A 20,575-nucleotide genomic window follows, 5' to 3' on the forward strand; every position below is an offset into this window, starting at 1 on the left:
CCCATGCAAGCATTTTAAATGTGCAAGGCAAATACTTTATTGAATGTTAACTATAAAATAAAGGCTCATTTTGTCTGAATTCTCCCACCTTTCAAAATGTATGTCAAGAAATAAATAATTTTGAAGCTGTCCAGCTAAGTGAGTTGTCAACTGGATTCACAATAATATTGCCAAGTGGGGCATTTTTTAACCTGGGAAACAAATATAAATGTCTCCTCTCATCTTTTGTCAGGATTAGCCTTGAATTTGGTGCATTTGTTGTTGTTGTTTTCCAATGAAAGGGAAACTTTCCTGAGGCTCCAGGGCCTTGAGGTTCATGCAGGAGGCCACCCTGCCGGCAAAGGAAGAGCTGATGGAGGGCCCTTACTTGACCTTCTTCTGGGGGATGGGGCCCGGCAGGTTGTTGGTGTGGCTGCACTTCTTGAGGCAGTAGACAGTGTGGGGGTGCAGGTGAGCATAACGCCTGCAGCAGATCATCTTGTCGCAATTGTATTTCTCAGCCAGCTGGTGGAGACGATGGGGCAGAAGGAGATGATGGTGAAGACGGAGATGCTGGTGAAGATGGAGATAATGGTGAAGATGGAGCTGCTGGGGAAGATAGAGATGATGGTGAAGATGGAGAAGATGGAGGATGGAGATGATGGGAAGATGGAGATGCTGGTGAAGACGGAGCTGCTGGGGAAGATGGAGATGATGATAAAAGGCTTGATGATGGTGGAGATGTAGATGCTGGAGAAGATGGAGAAGATGGTGAGGATGGAGATGATGGGAAGACGGAGATGATGGTGAAGATGGAGCTGCTGGGGAGGATGGAGATGCTGGGGAAGACGGACATGATGGTGAAGACGGACATGATGGTGGAGATGGAGATGATGCCACGCCACAGGTGCACCAAGTGCAGGGTGGACTCTTTCTGGGTATTATAGTCTGACAGCACGGCCATCTTCCAGTTGTTCACCCACAAACATAGATGCTGCTGGTCAGGTGGGATGCCCTCCTTGTCTTGAATTTTGGCTTTGAATTCTCGATGGTGTCCATGGTCTCAGCCTTGAGTGGGATGGCCTTGCCTGTCAGGGTCTCCACAGAGATCTGCATCTCTGTGTCTGCCACAAGGCAGCTGCCACCAAACTGCTCTGCCACTTCATACAAACTTGGTGCATTTTGAATGACACTGTAGCAGGAGCAGACCCTTCTTGGCATAAGATGTAGTGATTCAATACACACCTACCTGTCACCAGCGCCAACCATTTGGGGAACAGCTCTCTGACAAAACACACCAAGAACTGTAAGGACCAGTTACGTACATTGACTAGTTATTTATCCTAATAAAATAATTTTTAAAAAGCAAAGGAGAATTTAAACACTTAAGGATGCTACTCACAGGGTTGTTTATAGTTCAGGGAAAGGTAAACACACTCAGAACAGTTGGGGATGATTTAGTAAATATACTTGAGTCCTTCATGATCCTTCAGCCAATAAAAATGAGCATTTTGAAGACTATGTAAACAACAGGATGATGTTTATGTTCAGAGGTTTCATATCGAAGGAGAAAATGGGAAACTGCACAGAGATTCTGGTCTCTAACTGTCAGGGCAGTTTTCTTTTCTCGATTTTTGATCCTTACAACAGCCGAGGGAGACAAAACTTCTCCCATTATCCAGGGGAGGAAACGAGACTGAGCAGCGAGAAATTATGGGGACGCAGATTCTGAGCTGGGAAAACTCATGGGTCTCCTAAAGCAGAAGCCAGTGCTATCTCAGAGGGGCGTCCCTGACAGGGACACGGCGCAGCAAGCCTCCAGCCTCGGGGGTGAGGAAGCGAAGCCCCCTTTGCTGAAGTAGTCCCCAGCTCCCACGTGAGGACAGTGCAAGACCACAACCCTTTCGCACCCACCCTTCACCATCTCATGCAGGGGAGGTGGTGCTGGGCGGCCCCTTCCTCTCTCTCTCTCAGGCTGGGGTTTCCCCCGAGGCAGATCTGGAAGACCCCCAGCCCAAGCCCCACCTTGCTCTGAGCTGTCTTGTAGGAAGCCCCTTCTACATACTTGACCCATGAGATCATGTGGGAAAACCCTTAGAAACTCTAATACCCACTGCAGGTGGTTGTTGTTCCTATTACTAAAAAAAAAGATGTAATGTGAAATTTTTCCATCATGCAAAAATCATTGCTCATCATATAACAAACACTCCCATTTCCATCGCCCAGCTTAGAAGCTAAAACCTCACAGGGACACTCGAAGTTTCCTTGCACCCCTTCCTGATCCAGTGCCCCACCCCGAACCAGAACTGCGTGTTTATCTACAACTATTAAGTCGTATTTTTTTTGGATGCTTTTAAACTTTCAATATGTGGTTTCCTACCATCTAGTATTCATTCAACAAGTTCACTTTAACAAATATTTATTGAGTGCCTTCTGTGTGTTAGGTACCATTCGAAGCCCTGGGAATATTAGTGAACAAAACAGACAAGATCACTGTTCTCATGGTGTGGACATTCCCGTGGGGGGACACTAAACAGTAGGCAAAATTTATGAATTACAGATAAATTCTATAATGTCAGAACAAGTGGTGCAAAGGAGAAAAATAAAGTCAGAGAGGTGGAATGTTGCCATCTTAAGCAGAGTCATATCCTTCTATATCTTGTTTATGTACTCAGTATTATATTTTTCATTTTTATAATGTGGTAATTTCATTTATTGTTAGTAAACATTTAAGATTTCTTTTTCTGTCATTATAAACATTATTGGCATAAGCATTCCTGTAAATGTCTCTTTGTGTGCACTCGGAAGACTTTCTGGAGCATGTACCGGGCATAGAACTCAGGTACTTTGTATAGAATTGCTGAATCAGGGACCTTCGACTTAACTTAGCTAGATGGTACCATCGGTTCCCCAAGGTGGTCATGCCCGTGAGTCTCACCAGTGATGTGTGGGTGTTCTGGTTACTCTACTATTTGGTGGTGTCAGATTTTTAAAACTACTTGATCATCTGGTAGGTATAAAATGCTGTATTTTTGTTTAAATCTAAATTTCTCAGATAACTACGAAGGCTGAACATATTTTCATAAGTTTACTACCATTTGTGTTTCTCTCTAATGATGAGGAATTTCACTGACTTTTGCCTCCTGATTTTATATCTAGTGATGTTGCTAGCTAGTAATTGGTCTGTAGATTCCTTTGGGCTTTCTAGATAGACAGTCATATCCTTTACAAAGAATGAGAGTTAACCTCACCATTGATTTATTTTTTAAATTTTATTAATTTATTTAAAAACTTCTGCCATTAAATATATTAATTTATTTGAGAAAATAAATTCAAAAGTACAAGGCTGAATAAAAAAGTAGCAGTGAGCATCTTTATCTTTTCCTGATTTTAAAGGAAATGTTTCAGGGAACCTGGCTGGCTCAGTCAGTAGAGCATGTGACTCTTGATCTCAGGACTGTGGGTTCAAGCCCCATGCTGGGTGTAGAGATTATTTAGAAATAAAATATTAAGGGGCATCTAGGTGGCTCCGTTGGTTAAGCATCCAACTTCAGCTTAGGTCATGATCTCATGGTTCATGGGTTCAAGCCCCACATTGGGCTCTGTGCTGACAGCTCAGAGCCTGGAACCTGCTTGGGATTCTGCGTCTCCCTTTCTCTCTGCCCCTCCCCCACTTGTACACGATCTCTTTCTGCCACTCAAAAATAAATAAATGTTAAAAAATTAAAAAAAATAAAATATTTAAAAAGGAAATGTTTCTATTGTTTACATATCAAGTAATATTTCCTTGACCTTTTTTTTTAGGTTAAGGACATTTCCTTCTATTTTCAATCTGCTTAGAGGCTTATCATCAGTCAGTACTGGCATGCCTTGTTTCATTGCTCTATTGCAATTCACAGCTTTATTGCAGTTCACAGATACTGTGTTTCTTAGAAATTGAAGGTTTGTCCCAACGCTGTGTCAAGCAAGTCTACTGGCACCATCTTTCAACAGCATTTGCTCACTTTGTCTCACTGTGTCACATTTTGGTAATTCTTGCAATATTTCCAACTTTTCCATTACTATTTTATTTGCTACAGTGATCTGTGATCAGTGATTATGACTTATTGAAAGTTCAGATGATGGTTAGCATTTTTAGAAATAAAGTATTTTTATTTTATTAAAACAATTTTTAAATGTTTATATTTGTGAGAAAGAGAGAGAGAAAGAGAGACAGTTTGCAAGTGGGGAGGGGCAGACAGAGATGGAGACAGAATCTGAAGCAGGCTCCAGGCTTCGAGGCGTCAGCACAAAGCCTGACATGGAGCTTGAACCCATGAACTGCAAGATCATGACCTGAGCTGAAATCAGACACCTAAATGACTGAGCCACCGAGATACTTTAGTAATAAAGTATTTTCAAAATTAAGTTATATACTTTGTTTCTTTAGACATAACACTATTACATACTTAATAGACTACACTGTAGTGTAAACACAACTTTTATATGCACCGAGAAACCAAAGAATTGATTAGACTAATTTTATTGCAGTATTCTTTATTGTGGTGGTCTGGAACCGAACACACAATATCTCCCAAGTATACCTGTATATACTTTCATCAAATGCCTTTCTGCATCTACTTAGATGATCATATGGTTTTTCTTCTTTAAGCTATTAATGTGATAGATTACCTTTATATGTTCTAAAATTAACCTTTTAAAAATTTTTTTTAATTTCTGAGAGAGAGAGAGACAGCATGAGCAGGGGAGGGTCAGAGAGAAAGGGAGACACAGATTCCCAAGTAGGCTCCAGGCTCTGAGCTAGCTGTCAGCACAGCTGACATGGGGCCCGAACTCAGGAATCGTGAGATCATGACCTGAGCCGAAGTTGGATGCTTAACCAACTGAGCTGCCCAGGTGCCCCTAAAGTTAACCTATTTTTGTAGCCCTGGAATAAATTCAACTTAGTTATGGTATGTTATCTTTTTTATACACAGTTGGATTATTTTAATAATATGTTATTTAGAATTATTACATCTACATTCATAAGTTAAATTGTCCTGTAATTTTCCTTTCTTATGCTTTAGTTGTCTAATTTTGGAATTAAGATTATACTGACCTCAAAGAATCAATTTGGGAGTATTCCTTATTTTTCTATTCTCTGAAAGAATTCACATATGATTGAGATTATCTATTCCTTGAAGTGTTGGTAGAATTCATCTATGAAACCATCTGGGCCTTGAGTTTTCTTTGTGGGGAAGTTTTCAACTACCTCTTCAATTTCTTTCATAGTTCTAGGATTATTAAGAATACTGCTTTTCCAATTTTGGTAGCAATTTATGTCTACTAAGATTTCAAATTTGTTGGCATAAAGTGGTTGATAGCATTCTTTTATCCTTTTTAATTATTGTCTTGAGAATACAGCTACATGAAAAGACAAAATCTTCAGATATTTGTCTGTCTTTACCTTATCTTTTAAACCTCCTCTTTAACTATACTCATATTATTCTTTTCATTTATGATGTTACTTATTGTTTCTTTTCCTTGATCAGTCTTTTCCAAGATGTGTCTGTTTGCTCTATTCAGAGAATCAACTCTTGCCTTTGTTGGTCTCCATTGCATTTTTGGGGTTTTATTTTCTTGATTCTGTTGTTTTTTTTAGCATCTCCTTGCTTATATAGTTTTGGGGGAAACTTCTTAGATTGGACACTTAGGTCATTAATTTGCTCTGAAGGTATTTGCCTCTGGCTGAACTTGGCAAACAACAGCTGGTTTTGAGGGGATTGTGTCTGGGGGGACCCTCCACCCGAAAGAGGACTTCAAAGGCCTACCCTTGGTAAAATTTTCCTTCTTACCAAAACTATTGTAAAACGATTTAAAAAGGAAAAAGCCCATAAAGAGGAGAACAATGGAGGGACCATCAGCCACAGCACTTCAGAAGTTGGAAAGTAGATGCATTTAACAGGCCCAAGAAACCAAATCCCCAACTTGAAAAAGAAGCTGATTTATATACCACAGAGGAGGAAGTGGCCTGGGACCCAGGCATTAGGTTGTCTTGGAGCTGGGGACTGAGGTTCATAGGGGGTGAGGGGACAGAGGAAAGATCCTACATGTTTGCAGAGAACAAGCAGATTTTAGGCAAAGGATTATGGCTCAAAATGGCATTGGATTTTTCAAACAGCATCAGTGGAAGCCAGAACACGATGGAGTAGTGATATGTTCAACATTTTAAAAGAAAGAGTGTGTGGTTAAATTGGTGATAAATATTAGCAAACTAAGTCAATGACAAGAACAAGTTAATTATGAACTCCAGGGGGGAAAACATAGTATCTTATACAGCTCGTTAAACAACAATAGATTCAGTCATACTAAGGCAAATAACTAATATTGATCTGATCAGAGTTACAAATCACTGTATTGGGAGGCTGATGATGGACGCTGGAAGAGCTATGTGCCTGTTTTGTGGGGAGTGTGTGTGTGCAAGGACAGGGGGTTGGAGAGAGACCAAAATCCTCTCTTTCCATGACGAGAAATCATCCTGTAATGCCAAAACCTGAAAAATCAGGGAGTAGCAAACAAATATTATTTAGAGAAAATACCGGAAATAACAAAAGGACTGAAATCAGAATCTCTGGGACTNATGTAGAATTTTTCAACTTTTAAAATCTGTGCATGTATAAACTTTCATAAAAACGAACTTTAAAAAACCCCCGTGATTAGCAGCCTCATATGTATATCTTTAAGATATCTTCAGTCCCCCTTCCCCCCAGGATAGATTCCAGAAGTGGCCCAGCTGGGCCAGCAGGCATCATGGATTTAAGATCTCAGCCCCAGCACTGAACAGTGCACCTGTCTCATCCCTTTCAGATGTGGAATGCTCTCTATTTCCAGACCTTGCAAACACCATTATCAATTTTCAGATCTTTGCCCTTTTAGTGGTTAAAAAAAAAAAGGCATCATACTGGAATTTTCATTTGCATTTCTTTGACTACCGAATAGTTTTATATTTAGCCATTTTTTAGTTCTTCTTTAATTTCCTGTTACAGTTCTTTGTCCGTTTTTATCTTGGAGTGTTCATCTTTTTCACTATTGATTTGTAAGGGCTCTTAAAATAGTAAGCCTACTAATTCTTTATCACACATATTACAAATATCCCTCCCCACCCCTCTGTAGGTCCTTCTGCTTTTAATTTTCTTTTTGATGTGAGGGAGTTTTCATTTTTATATAATTGACCCTATCTTTTTGACGCCTTTGAGATCACGGCTGAAAAGTCCTTGCTCATCCATGGGCTATCACAAGTACAGCTTTTCTTATAATTTCATCTAGTATATATACACAATATTTCATTACCTCTAAGTTTTTCACATTTTAAATCCTGAAATTGGGATGCCTTTGTAATCACAGGTGCTCGGGTGGCAGTCACACAATAGAATGTGCAGAAAGTGTCCATGACTTGTAAAAAAAAGTCCTGGAGGGGCACCTGGGTGGCTCAGTTGGTTAAGCATCCGACTTTTCATTTCGGCTTCCATCATGATCTCATAGTTCTTGGGATCAAGCCCCATGTCAGGCTCTGTGCCGACAGTGTGGGGTGCCTGCTTGGGATTCTCTCTCTGTCCCTCCCCGGCTCGCTTGTGCACTCATGTTCTCCCTCTCTTGCAAAATTAAATAAACATTAAAAAACATAAGACAAGAGTGTAGCACTCTTAGCTGTATTTATCACCTGTTTTCCTTTTTCTCCTGGGCAGAGAAGTAGACTACAGCTCCCAGGCCCTCTTGCAGTTAGATGTGGCCTGTGGCTGGGTTCTGACCATTGGATTATGGATGAGTATGATGTATTGGGCTTCCCTGCTGGACCCATACGACTTCCTATAGTATTCTTTCCTCTCTCCAAATTCTTTGGTTTGCTGGTAGAGGCTGCAGCAGGGGTGCTAGGCAATGGCAGAGCCAGAAGAAGGCAGAGAGAGTTTCGGTCCCCAAGAGGCAACATGGAAGGTGCCTGCTGACCAGGAATCCTCAGCGCTCTTTGTGTGAATTAGTATAAACTGTTACTGTGTTAAACCCTTCATATTTGGGTTTCTGTTATAGCAGCTAGCATTACTGATACCTACAACCCTTGTCTTAATTCCAACTTAAATCTGAATCCCCTTAGACTAGAGCTTAGTGTTTATCATGGAGTATGAGTATGATGTTGATTCTTGATTTTAGATAAATGTACTTTATCTTGTGTTCTTTTTTTTTTTTCAATCAAAAAAGTTTGGAGTTATTCTAAGTGTGTAAAATTAATTGGAAAACTTTTAGTTTTTATCTGAACTCTGGAAAGGTTAACTAGCATAGGCATTAACTGTTATGTGAAACTTTGACAAGATTCATCCTGAGAACTGCTTGCATCTTTTTGCAGGAGAAGTGCTTTAACAAGCTTTACTTTCATTTCTTCCTCAAATTATTTTTTAACTTAAAATTTTTTTTAATGTTTTATTTATTTCTGAGAGAGAGAGAGAGAGAGAGACAGACAGACAGACAGAGACAGAGCCAGCATGAGCAGGGGAGGGTCAGAGAGAGAGGGAGACACAGAATCTGAAGCAAGCTGTCAGCACAGAGCCCGACATGGCGCTTGAACCCGTGAACCGTGAGATTATGACTTGAGCCAAAGTCGGACGCTTAACCGACTGAGCCACCCAGGCACCCCTCAAATTATTTTTAAAAACCTTATTGTATATTAAAAAATTCTTTTTTTTTAATTTTAGAAAGAGAGCACAAGTGGGGGGAAGGGCAGAGAGAGAAAATCTTTTTTTAAATAATTTTTAAATGTTTATTTATTTAAAAAATTTTTAAATGTTTTTATGTATTTCTTTTTTTTTAATTTTTTTTAATGTTTTATTTAAAGAGAGAGAGAGAGAGAGAGACAGCATGAGCAGGGGAGGGTCAGAGGGAGAGGGAGACACAGAATCTGAAACAGACTCCGAGCTAGCCATCAGCACAGAGTCCGAACCGTGAGATCATGACCTAAGCTGAAGTCGGATGCTTAACCGACTGAGCCACCCAGGTGCCCCTAATGTTTATTTTTGAGAGAGAGAAAGTACGAGCTGGGGAATGGCAGAGAGACAGGGAGACAGAGGTTCTGAAGCAGGCTCTGCACCATCAATGCAGAGCCCGATACAGAGCTCGAACCCACTAATCGTGATATCCTGACCTGACCTGAAGTTGGACACTCAACTGACTGAAGCACCTGGGTGCCCCGAGAATCTTTTTTCTTTTCTTTTTTTTTTAAGTTTATTTATTTTGAGGGCGAGAGAAAATGCACATTGTGAAAGTGGGGGTGGGGCAGAGAGAGAGAGAGAGAGAGAGAGAATCTCAAGAAGGCTCTGCACTGACAGTGCAGGACTTGATCTCATGAATAGTGAGATCATGACCTGAGCGGATATTAAGAACTAGATGCTCAACCGACTGAGCCACCCAGGTGCTCCAAGACTTTATTATTCTTTTTTGAACAGTTTTAAAAGAAAATTGAGGAGAGGTAGAAAGTTCTCATATACCTTTTCCCATCCACATACAAACCTCCCCCATTATCTACATGACTCACCAGTATGGTAACTTTCAACTAAGGATAAGCCTACGATGACACGTTATTACCCAAAGTCCACAGCTTACATTAGGGTTCACTCTTGGTGGTGCACATTCTGTGCATTTGGACAAATGTATAATGACATGTGTCTACCATTGGAGCATCATACAGAGTCTCTTCATTGCCTTAAAAGTCCTCTGTGCTCTGCCTATTCATCCCTCCCTACCCCTCCGCGCCCACAACCACTCATCTTTCTACTGCCTCCAGAGTTCTGCCTTTACCAGAATGTCATACTGTTGGAATCATACGCTATGTAGCTTTTTTGGATCGGCTTCTTTCACTTAGTGATATGCATTAAAGTTTCCTCCGTGTCTTTTCGTGCCTTGATAGCTCATTTCTTCTGAGTGCCGGACACCATACCATTGTCTACATGCACCACAGTTCCCTTATCCATTCACCTACTCAAGGACGTCGGTCTGGGTCGCTCTCCAGTTTGGGCAATTCTGAATAAAGCTGCTGTAAACATCGGTGTGCAGCTTTCTGTGTGGACATAAGCTTTCAACTCCTTTGGGTAAAACCAAGGAGCTCGAATGCACGACTGTATGGTAAGGGTATGTTTAGTTCTGTGAGAAACCGCCAAACTGTCTTCCAAAGGGGCTGCACCATTTTCCACCCTCACCAGCAGTGTATGAGGCTTCCTGTTGCCCCACATCCTCGCCAACACTTGTGGTTGTCAGTGTTCCAGATTTTAATAGGTGTGTGGTGGTATCTCACTGTTGTTTTAATTTGCATTTCTCTGATGACGTATATGTGGAGCCTCTTTCCATATGATTGTTTGCCACCTGTCTATATTTGGCGAAGTGTCTGTTAAGGTCTTTGGGCCATTTTTTAATTGGATCATTTTTTTCTTATTGTTGAGCTTAAAGATTTTAAAGAGTTTTCTGTGTATTTTGGATATAAGTCCTTTATCAGATGTGTCTTTTGCAAATCGTTTCTCCCAGTCAGTGGCTGGTCCTCTAGTCTCTTGATATCATCTTCCCTAGAGCAGAAGTTTTTAATTTTAATGAAGTCCAGCTTGTCAATTCTTTCTTTCATGGATTGTGTTTTTGGTGTTGTATCTAAAAAATATCACAATATCCAAGGTCATCTGAGTTTCCTCTTCCATTAATTATTTTTCCCTTAGTAGTAAAATATAAATAACAGAAAAAGAAAGTCATACATAATTCTACTTCCCAGGGATGAATATTGATAGAATTTGGTGTATATCCTTTCAAAAATGCACTCTCATTCACAATTTATTTACATAAATGGGGCCATTCCTCCACATATACCAATTTGCAATCTGTTTTTGATACTTAATAATATATCATACGTATTTTCCATAATAATATATTTATTTAATTTTTATATATTTATTTTTCAGGTTCCAAAAGTAACATATGTTCATTACATAGTTCAAATATTATAGAAATATACAATGCAGAAAGTGGAAGTTTTCCAATTTCTTCAATGCATCTTTATGCTTTCTCCCTCTTTTTGAGTTAATCTTGTAAATATCTATTTTCATAGAAAATTATCCATTTTGTAAACCTTTCAAATCTATTGATGTAATCTCAAGATCTATTCACTTAGTATTAAAAATAAATCCCCATCATACTTAAGATATATCACCTTTCTTTGCGTCCATCTGAGGAATTCTCCACACAGTTCACCTTCTCCACCTTCCCACAGCAACCTCTTCTTCAAGTTCCTGCTAAAATGCGTCCTTTAAGTTCCTTGGACAGGCTCAGTCTCCCCCACCCCTGCCCTTTCTACAGCATGAAGTTTGCATTTCTCACTAATGTACCTCAACACCAGGAGAGGCAGCTGGAGGGAGTGGAAAGAATGTGGCCAGAGCTGGGCTTGACTGTGAGCCTTGCCACTTTCTAGCTGGGGACCTTAGACCCTTTTTTTAACCTGAGTATCAGTGCTCTCATCTGTAAAATGGGCCAACGATCATAGCTACACCCCAAGGTTAAGGTGAATATTAAATGGCACCCTCATGACAGTCCCTGGTGCTCGTTATTCTGTGTGATGTATGAATGTAGCCTTTGCCAGCTCCCAAGGGCAGGGTTTCAGTAGCCCCAGCAAACACTGACGTAAAGTCCACAAAGGAAGCCTTGAGAGGCCATGTACACAACCTGACAGGTGAGTGCAAACCACCCCACAATTGATTTTCCCTTCTGTTGGACAAGCCCTATGGTGCCTAGTGGGCCCAGGAAATGGAGCGAGGACTGGTTTCTCAAATGTTCATGGGCCACCTGGCTTCGCTGCCAGCCTGAAGAGTGGAAGAAGGCCAAAGAGGTGGTGAGTAAAAATTTCTTCTGCTCGAAAAATTAAAAACAGAATTACCATATGATCCAACAATCCCACTTCTTGAGTATATACTCCAAAGAGTTGAAAGCAGGGACTTCAAGAGGTATTTCTATTCATAGCAACTTAATTCACAATAGCCAAAATATAGACTTAACCCAAGTGTTCTTCAATGGCTGAATGGATAAACTAAGTGTGGTATATATACACAGTGGAATATTGTTCCGCCTTAACAAGGAAGGAAATTCTGACACATGCTATAACATGGATGGACCTTGAGAACATGTTAAGTGAAATCAAACAGTCATAAAAAGACAAATACTATATGATTTCAGTTATATGAAGTCCCTCGAGTAGCTAAATTCATAAACACAGAAAACAGAATGGCAGCTGCCAGGGCTGTGGGAGGAGGGTTATGAGAGAATTATTATTTAATGGGGACAGAGTTTCAATCTTGCAAGATAGAAAGAGTTCTGGAGATGGATGGTGGTGATGGTCGTACAACACTATGAAAGTACTTAACGCCCCTGAAGTATACAGCTAAAAATAGTCCAGATGGTAAATTTTCTGTGATGTGTATTTCACCACAATTTAAAAAAATGTTTTTGGGACATTCTAGTTGCTCAATCTGGGGATTTCCAGGCCACCATGTAGAGAATTATGTCCAGTGGGTACCAAGGACGCAGAGCCCTTGCGTCTGAATCCCGAGCCTGCTCCCCACTACCTTGTCCACGCAAATGCCAAGAAGATAGGAGCCTGTGATGTCCGAGCTCCTTCCTGGCTCTGATGAACTAAGATGAGAATTAGAGAGAATGGAAACGTGGGCTTTAAAAAAGTAGATAGAGAATTAAAAATACAATTGAAAATCGCGCTCACTATTTTCAAGATTAAAAACATTCTTTAGAAACTGGGCTTTATTAGCCGACATGCTTCCTGCATTGTGCGGGAGGGAGGGAGGGAGCCGGGTCACCGGCGCTCTCCATAGGGGGCAAGCAGGTGAAATGATTATGAAATATGTCAAATAAATGGTCCTTTTTTCTCCCCAGGAGATAAGGAAAGGTAATTTGGTCTGTCAGTTGCGCACATAGAAGACGTCATGGTCAACTGCATTAATACTGAATACTTTGTCCAGAGTCACAGAGCTAAAAGAAATTACAGAATCTTTCTCCTGTGAATTCTGGCATGACTCTCAGCAGACCTTTCCCCACCTGAATTCACAAGCGAGATGAATAATGAAATGTAGGGTCTGCAGTGGGATCCAGAGCCGCGGCGGGCTGTCCGGGTGTGGTAGCCAGAGCCAGGCTGCTCTGTCCTGCATCTGAGACCCCCTCTCAGCCTGCCCCCCACGCTCCCTTGTCACCACAAGGCCCTTCCTGGGTCCTGCTTCAGCCAGACCAAACCCTAGCTCTTTCCTCCCTTATTGCCCCGTTCCTCCCTTACCAGCACTCTGAAAGCCCACCCCTCCCAGTCAAGATCCCCACCTCCCTCCCCTGCTAGCCCTCCCTCACTCACCCACCCCACGAGCTTACTTCTTTCTGCAGCTGTTAGGGGCATGTTGTGTCCAGATCTTCTTCCCCTAAACACCCCAGACCTCCTGGAGGAGAAGCTGCCAGGCAGACTTCCCTCCCTTTCTAGGCCAGGGTCTGGCACTTATGGGTGGAAGGGATGAGTTCATGAGATCTCGCAAGTTTTCTCTTCTATGATCTGACAAAAGGATGTATATGGCAGCCTTTTTCTTTTCTTTCTTGTTTTGGAATCGGTGGTGGCCAGGGGATGCTGGCCAGGCTGGGGTAGACACTGGGGTGCTCTCTGAATCCTCTGTCAAGTTGCCCAGCTACAGGAGACACTCTTCACTTCCAGCCCCTGCAGCAGTGGGGGGCAGGGAGCCATGCCCCCAGACCCTTCTTCAGTGGCTGGACAAAGCGCCTTCCTTCTGCTTTTGCAGACTTGTCAGTCTCTGGTGCAATTAAACCTCTTTCGACACAGAAATATTCCCTCATGTAATAAGTGCTGCATTATTTTTAGAATGTTTTACCCAATTAATTTTATTATCAGTTAATTACGTATTAACATTTTAAGAAAATGAATATTTGCCCAGCTACTTAAATGAAATCATTAAATATGTATTTATTCCTCTTTTTTTTTTTTTATGCACGTCTGTTATCTTCTGCAGATGTAGAAGACACGTTTGGAGCCATCTGGGCCTCCGAAACGGACCCTGTACAGAGGTGCCTTCTTGGCCCCAAGAGCAAGGCTTGTGGGAAGGACCTGGAATGTGAGACCCACAGCGTGTAGCAGAGACCGGGGCCTCGCCGGTGAGTGGGGAGGGCCACGGTCACACTGTCACAGCGTGGCAGATTTTGGGATGAGGGAAGGCGGGTGCAGCTGAGAGTCACACGCATGAGGGTGTGTGAGTGTGAAACCAGTACAGGGAGGATTATGGCTTCAAGAAAGGAACCTTCACTTGCTGCTTCGGGGTGGTTTGGGGTAGCCTCCCGGAGGATAGCACGCCTAGCCGTATGGGACCCAGACCCACACAGGTGTTCGTCCTTGGGCCAGTTGGCAGGCTTAGGTGGCCTCCATTCCCTGGGGTTATAGTAAGGAGGTGGCGCGGTATGGTTGGCCAAGGCCCCTCCTGCCCTGGCGCGCTGCCAGCCGGGGGCTCACACCGAGGTTGCCCCAAATCTCCAGTCCACATGGTGAGGGGAGGGGCCCTCCGTTTCAGCTCCAGGACGCACAGCCGGGGGAGACGCCAACTCTCTCCCAGTGTTCCCTGCAGATGGAGACGCCCAGGAACGTCTACACTAGGAACTGGCAAACTGAGGCCTTGGGCCAAACCCTGCCAGGCACCTATTTTTGTATGGCTCGTGGGCTAAGAATGATTTCTTACATCTTGATATGATTGGAAAAAGTCAAAAGAAGAATAAGATTTTGTGACACACACATATTATATGAAATGACAGTGTCTGTAAACAAAGTTTCATTGGAATAGAGTCAAGTTCCTTCATTTACACATTGTCTATGGCACTTCTGTGCTACAACAGCGGAGTTGAGTAGTTGTGACAGACTGTGTGGCCTGCAAAGCCTAAAACATTTACTATCTGGCTCTTTATAGAGAAAAGGGTGTCAACTTCTAATCTACAGTACTTTTCTGTAAGTTACAAGGGGAGTTGTCTCTTGACTAGATCTCAGTTGTTTGTTATAGTGAGATTTGGATATAATTCACTTAATAAACACCTAAGCACTTTCTTGGTTGGGTCACTGAGTAAACAGAGACAAATCAGATCTAGTCCCTACCCTGAAGACAGGCAGGGGTGTATGTATGTAAAATTGCATATATAGGGGGATTGACTCCACAGTGTATCTTTTTTTACAAGACACTTGGGAAGCATCAATGGGGGAGCAATTGACTCTGCCTGGGGAAATCAAGGAGGGCTTCTGAGAGGAGGTGGTGACTGAGCATCATTACTACATTCAGCTGAAGAATGCAGTTCAGTATAAACCCGAGTGGGTTTTGAAGGACTCTTGACTGAAAGTGAGAGATGTCTAACTCACTCAAGCCTATCAAGGAATTTACTGGCTTCCGAAAGTAGAAGTCTGTGTGCAATCAGGCAAGACTTGATGTGGGGGTTCAGACAGTGGTGCAGGGCCTTGTCTCTCTCTCCCAATCTCTTGAGGGAACACCCCCCCCTTTGTCCCAGGGACTATAGAACAATCCCAGGAAAAGATTCTAATTGGTTACTTGAGGTCACATGCCCACTCCTGAACTGATCACTGTGCTGAGGTCACAGCAGAGTGATCTTGAGATCCTCTACCTCAGAGGACCAGGGTTGGAGGAGGTGAGGAATGGTTCTCCCAAGGAAACTTGGCAAACAAAATCACACATCCACTACAAAAAGTAAAAAAGACCTCTTCCAGAAGACTAGACAGGAAAAGTCTGTAATAGGACACTGCCAGTTCTATCCCCGAAGCCTCTGCAATGTGTGAGGCCATTACCAGCAGTGGCCCCGGAAGTACCATTCCATTCCAAACCTGCCCATTCCTGTTTGCGAGGACTCTTGACCTCTGAACCCAGCTGGGGAAGAAAAAGTAGGCATTCCCTTCCCCACCTCTTCTCTAGGCCATTAAAGCTCAAAAGGTACTTGGAGTCTACTTATTTGATCCACGGAGCTCTTTAAAATAACAAGACCAGCCACTGATTGGGAGAAACGATTTGCAAAACACATATCTGATAAAGGACTTATATCCAAAATACACAAAAAACTCTTTAACATCTTTAAGCTCAACAATAAGAGAAAAAAAAAAGGTCCAATTAAAAAATAGCCCAAAGACCTTAACAGACACTTCGCCAAATATAGACAGGTGGCAAACAATCATATGGAAAGAGGCTCCACATATACGTCATCAGAGAAATGCAAATTAAAACAACAGTGAGATACCACCACACACCTATTAAAATCTGGAACACTGACAACCACAAGTGTTGGCGAGGATGTGGGGCAACAGGAAGCCTCATACACTGCTGGTGGGGGTGGAAAATGGTGCAGCCCCTTTGGAAGACAGTTTGGCGGTTTCTCACAGAACTAAACATACCCTTACCATACAGTCGTGCATTCGAGCTCCTTGGTTTTACCCAAAGGAGTTGAAAGCTTATGTCCACACAGGAAGCTGCACACCGATGTTTACAGCAGCTTTATTCAGAATTGCCCAAACTGGAGAGCGACCCAGACCGACGTCCTTGAGTAGGTGAATGGATAAGGGAACTGTGGTGCATGTAGACAATGGTATGGTGTCCGGCACTCAGAAGAAATGAGCTATCAAGGCACGAAAAGACACGGAGGAAACTTTAATGCATATCACTAAGTGAAAGAAGCCGATCCAAAAAAGCTACATAGCGTATGATTCCAACGGTATGACATTCTGTTAAAGGCAGAACTCTGGAGGCAGTAGAAAGATGAGTGGTTGTGGGCGCGGAGGGGTAGGGAGGGATGAATAGGCAGAGCACAGAGGACTTTTAAGGCAATGAAGAGACTCTGTATGATGCTCCAATGGTAGACACATGTCATTACACATTTGTCCAAATGCACAGAATGTGCACCACCAAGAGTGAACCCTAATGTAAGCTGTGGACTTTGAGTCAGTGTAGGCTCATTCTTGGTTAAAAATGTATCATTCCGGTGCCGGGTGCTGATGCTGAGGGAGGCTGTACATTTGTTGGAAAGGGAGTATATGGGAGTTCTCTGTACCTTCCTCTCAATTTTGTTAAATTGAATCTAAAACTGAAGTGAATCTAAAACTTCTCTCAGAAAATAAAGCCTTTAAAAATGATAACGAGAGCTCATGAGCTAGGATGCACATAACCTTTCTTTTTAAAGATCCTCTGCTCAGCCACAAACCACAGGAATTAAATTTTATAGTGCATTTTACAGACAATGAACATGGAGCAAGGTCACAGATACATGTTGAGATTACAAGACAAGACACTGAACAGAGACCAGCGATCAGCAGCAGCCCTGTGATGGCTGCCTGGCCTGGAGACGCACATCTAACATCACCCTCACAACTGCCAGCCGGCACCTCTCTTGCTGCCCCCTCTGCTCAGTACATACCATTTCTTAAAGGTGGGTCACTGCAGGGCAGGAAGAATGATACAGGTGTGCTTTGCGTATTTCGTGTGTATCTAAAGTACGTGTAAGAAGGGTGCCACTGATACCGTTTTGGTTTTTAGACCGCAGTGCCATCATTTTCCAAACACTGTTCTAGTCTAACTCCTCATCTTAGAGATGGGAAACCAGGGCCCAGAGATGGAAAAGGACTCTTGCTAGTGTTTCCAACAGCCAGTACTTGCTCTGAGAATAAACACATTCAAATTTGGTCAGTTGAAGGACTGTAAAAACTAAAGGTCTGTAAGTGGTGTTGCCTGTTAAGGGGCTTGGGTAACAGTTGGGCTTAGTCTTTTCATTTAACCTTGAGGTTTTTTGTTTTTTTTTAACCCCCCCCACCCCCACCCCATAACCTCTACACCTAATGTGGGGCTTAAAATCATGAGCCAGAGATGAAGAGTCCCATGCTCTTCTGCTTGAGCCAGCCAGGTGCCTCATAACCTTAGGTTTTTGTTTTTGTTTTGTTTTGTTTTGTTTCCCTTGGGTTTTTGATTAAGGGTGGGAAACACTGTTTTTTTTTTACTTCAAAGATTAAGGCTGTAACACATTGATCACTTAGGTGTGATTATAGAAAATGTGAAACAAATTAAGTATGGTATATCCCCATTTAATGGTATGTCTATGAAAAACTCTACTGCTATAAAAAACGGCAGCTATGAAAATTAGAAACACGGTAGATTGATGGCAATAATTGATGCTACAATTACTGGCTTCCTTGTATCCATGCCCTTGACCCTGAAATTTATAGTCCCTCTCACTCTGATTCTGGACTCTCACAAGATTTGCTTTGACCAACAGAACGTGATGGGCGATAAGACCCACGATGTGGTCACCCTTGTTGCCAAGGCAGTAGCTGGCCAGCCGTCAGACATGAGCTGACCCACTAGCAGGCCACAGACACATGAACAATCTCAATCAAGACTAACTAAGCCTGCTCAGACCAGTAGAACTGCCCATTTGCCCCTGGACTCAAGAGCAATAATAAATCTTATTTTAAACATGAATTTTGAGTTGGACTGTTATTCAGCAATAGCCGATGGATAGAGAGGTATTATTGAGAGGGGACAGGGACGCACATGGGAAGAACAGGCTAAAAATGCACATGAAATATGACCTCTACCATGTGATATGGAGATGACACACACAGCAGTAGTCCCCGCCCACCCACACCTATGGGAAATTCTAAATGGAAACCTATTCACTATCTCAGGGGTGGTGTTAAGGGATACGTTGGGGGTGATTTCATTTTTCCTCTTTTCTCTTTTCCAAATTTTCTGATCTTATGTTAGTTTTACAAAAATGCCTTTCATAATTTAAAGTGCAGACTGGTCCCACTCAAGGCGCTCCTGTTGGAGGTAGCCATGGGTCCCTCAGCTTTTCCCTTGGAGGATTCACCCCAGTGATTCATGCCACCATGAGAACAATCTCCTGTTGTAGCCAAAGACAGGTTCTTGGTGCAAGGCAAAAAAATCCTTTCTTCACACTTCGATTTCACAAATGAGCAAAGTCCAAATGACTGTCTTCCCTGCTCCACAGTACTAGGGAACCAGTAAACTTCATTTGTTTTCTCTTTTGTACTTCCTCCTGAACCCTTTGTGGGCCTGGCCAAGGGGTGCCGGGATGCCGAGTCTCCCATCCCATCCTCCTCTGCAGTAATTCTCCTTCCTCCCATCCTCCTCTGCAATAATTCTACTTCCGTCTCACCATATGCACCTCCCCCAAATCGTACAGGCTCAGCTCTGGTCCTGCCTCCTGCAGGAAGCAGCTCTGGCTACTCAGCTGGAGATCCTCCTCCATTCTGAGCTTCCAGAACACTTCCTCGGACCACACTAGTCTCCTTCCCACCTTGTGGCATTCACACCCACATTTCATCTTTGTCCACACTCTGAGGTCAGTGAGGACAGGGCCAGCTCATGACCCTGTTAATTTTAGGTCCCCCCTACAGGGGCTGCAAGGCCAGGAATAAAGGAAAAATCATACACAGAAATTTGGAAACGATTGGTTCTAACGTTCTTGGTTTATAAATGAGGAAAGTGAGGACGAGAGTCAAGGTGTGCCTTGTCCACACATGGCAAAGACAGAACTTGAACTCACATGTACTGAGCCATGCCCAGTATTCTGCGTGCTGGGCACTCAGCCGCCAGAGAGGTTGGGGACCAGTGCTGGGGGCGTTCAGGGTGCAGAGAGAAGGATGTTTTGCAACAGCCATGTTGTCCTTTTAGTCCAGAGTCCTGAGTCTGGACTGTCTTCAGTATTTTGCAGCAGAAAGACCATCATGGTGCCCTCCCCACGGGCATTGAAAGCACACCAGGTGAGAACACGCTTGGGATTGACATTCAGGGCAGCTGCCCTTACAGAGGGGCCCCTGGAGGAGCTGCGGTCACTGGCTCTTCACCACTAAGGTGTCCTTTTGTTTTATTCTATTTGATTTCTGATTGTTGTTCTTGATGATGATATAACCCCTCCTGCTACACACACACTATCCCACTGGGGTGGCCTCAATATGAAAATGTGTCAGGACAGTGAAATCAAAAACCTTCTGGAGTAATGAATAGATAGTCTTAGTCCCTTCAAACACTGAGGTTAGATATTTTAAATACTTTTGAGAATTAGTGGAACTTTCAGTCTCATCCCATAAACTGACAGAACAGAGTAAAATTTAAATTTTAAATCCATGTTACCTCTTCAAATGGGTAAAATGCCTTCAGAATTTTCTAGGAGGATACATTTGTACTTCTGTTCACAGATTACTTTCTTAGTTAGCAGGAGTGACGCACTTAGAAGACTCAGAAAAGCAAGGAGAGGGGCACCTGGGTGGCTCAGTCAGTTAAGTGGCCGACTTCAGCTCAGGTCATGATCTCGTGGTTCATGGGTTCAAGCCCTGTGTCATGCTCTGTGCTGACAGCTCAGAGCCTGGAGCCTGCTTCAGATCTGTGTCTCCCTCTCTCTCTGCCCCTCCACTGCTGATGCTCTCTCTCTCTCTGTCAAAAATAAATAAACATTAAAAAAAAAAAAAAAGCAAGGAGAGGGGTCAGGGACA

The 20,575-nt window shown here is 42.8% G+C and overlaps 1 long non-coding RNA gene and 1 pseudogene across 1 annotated transcript in view; both read right to left on the minus strand.

The window, feature by feature from the left end:
* Positions 1-363: 363 nt before the first annotated feature.
* Positions 364-1,095, minus strand: LOC144224992 (ubiquitin-ribosomal protein eL40 fusion protein-like; annotated as a pseudogene).
* An 8,667-nt stretch (positions 1,096-9,762) lies between these two features.
* Positions 9,763-20,575, minus strand: part of LOC144224993 (uncharacterized) — a 13,511-nt gene continuing 2,698 nt past the window's right edge. The window contains exons 3-4 of the long non-coding RNA XR_013333193.1: positions 11,192-11,273; positions 9,763-10,638 (exon numbers count right to left, since the gene is read on the minus strand). This is a non-coding gene — a long non-coding RNA (uncharacterized LOC144224993). The remainder of the gene's footprint in view (positions 10,639-11,191; positions 11,274-20,575) is intronic.

The sequence above is a fragment of the Crocuta crocuta genome, unplaced genomic scaffold, assembly GCF_008692635.1.
Source record: "Crocuta crocuta isolate KB4526 unplaced genomic scaffold, BGI_CrCroc_1.0 scaffold431, whole genome shotgun sequence".
Taxonomy (NCBI): domain Eukaryota; kingdom Metazoa; phylum Chordata; class Mammalia; order Carnivora; family Hyaenidae; genus Crocuta; species Crocuta crocuta.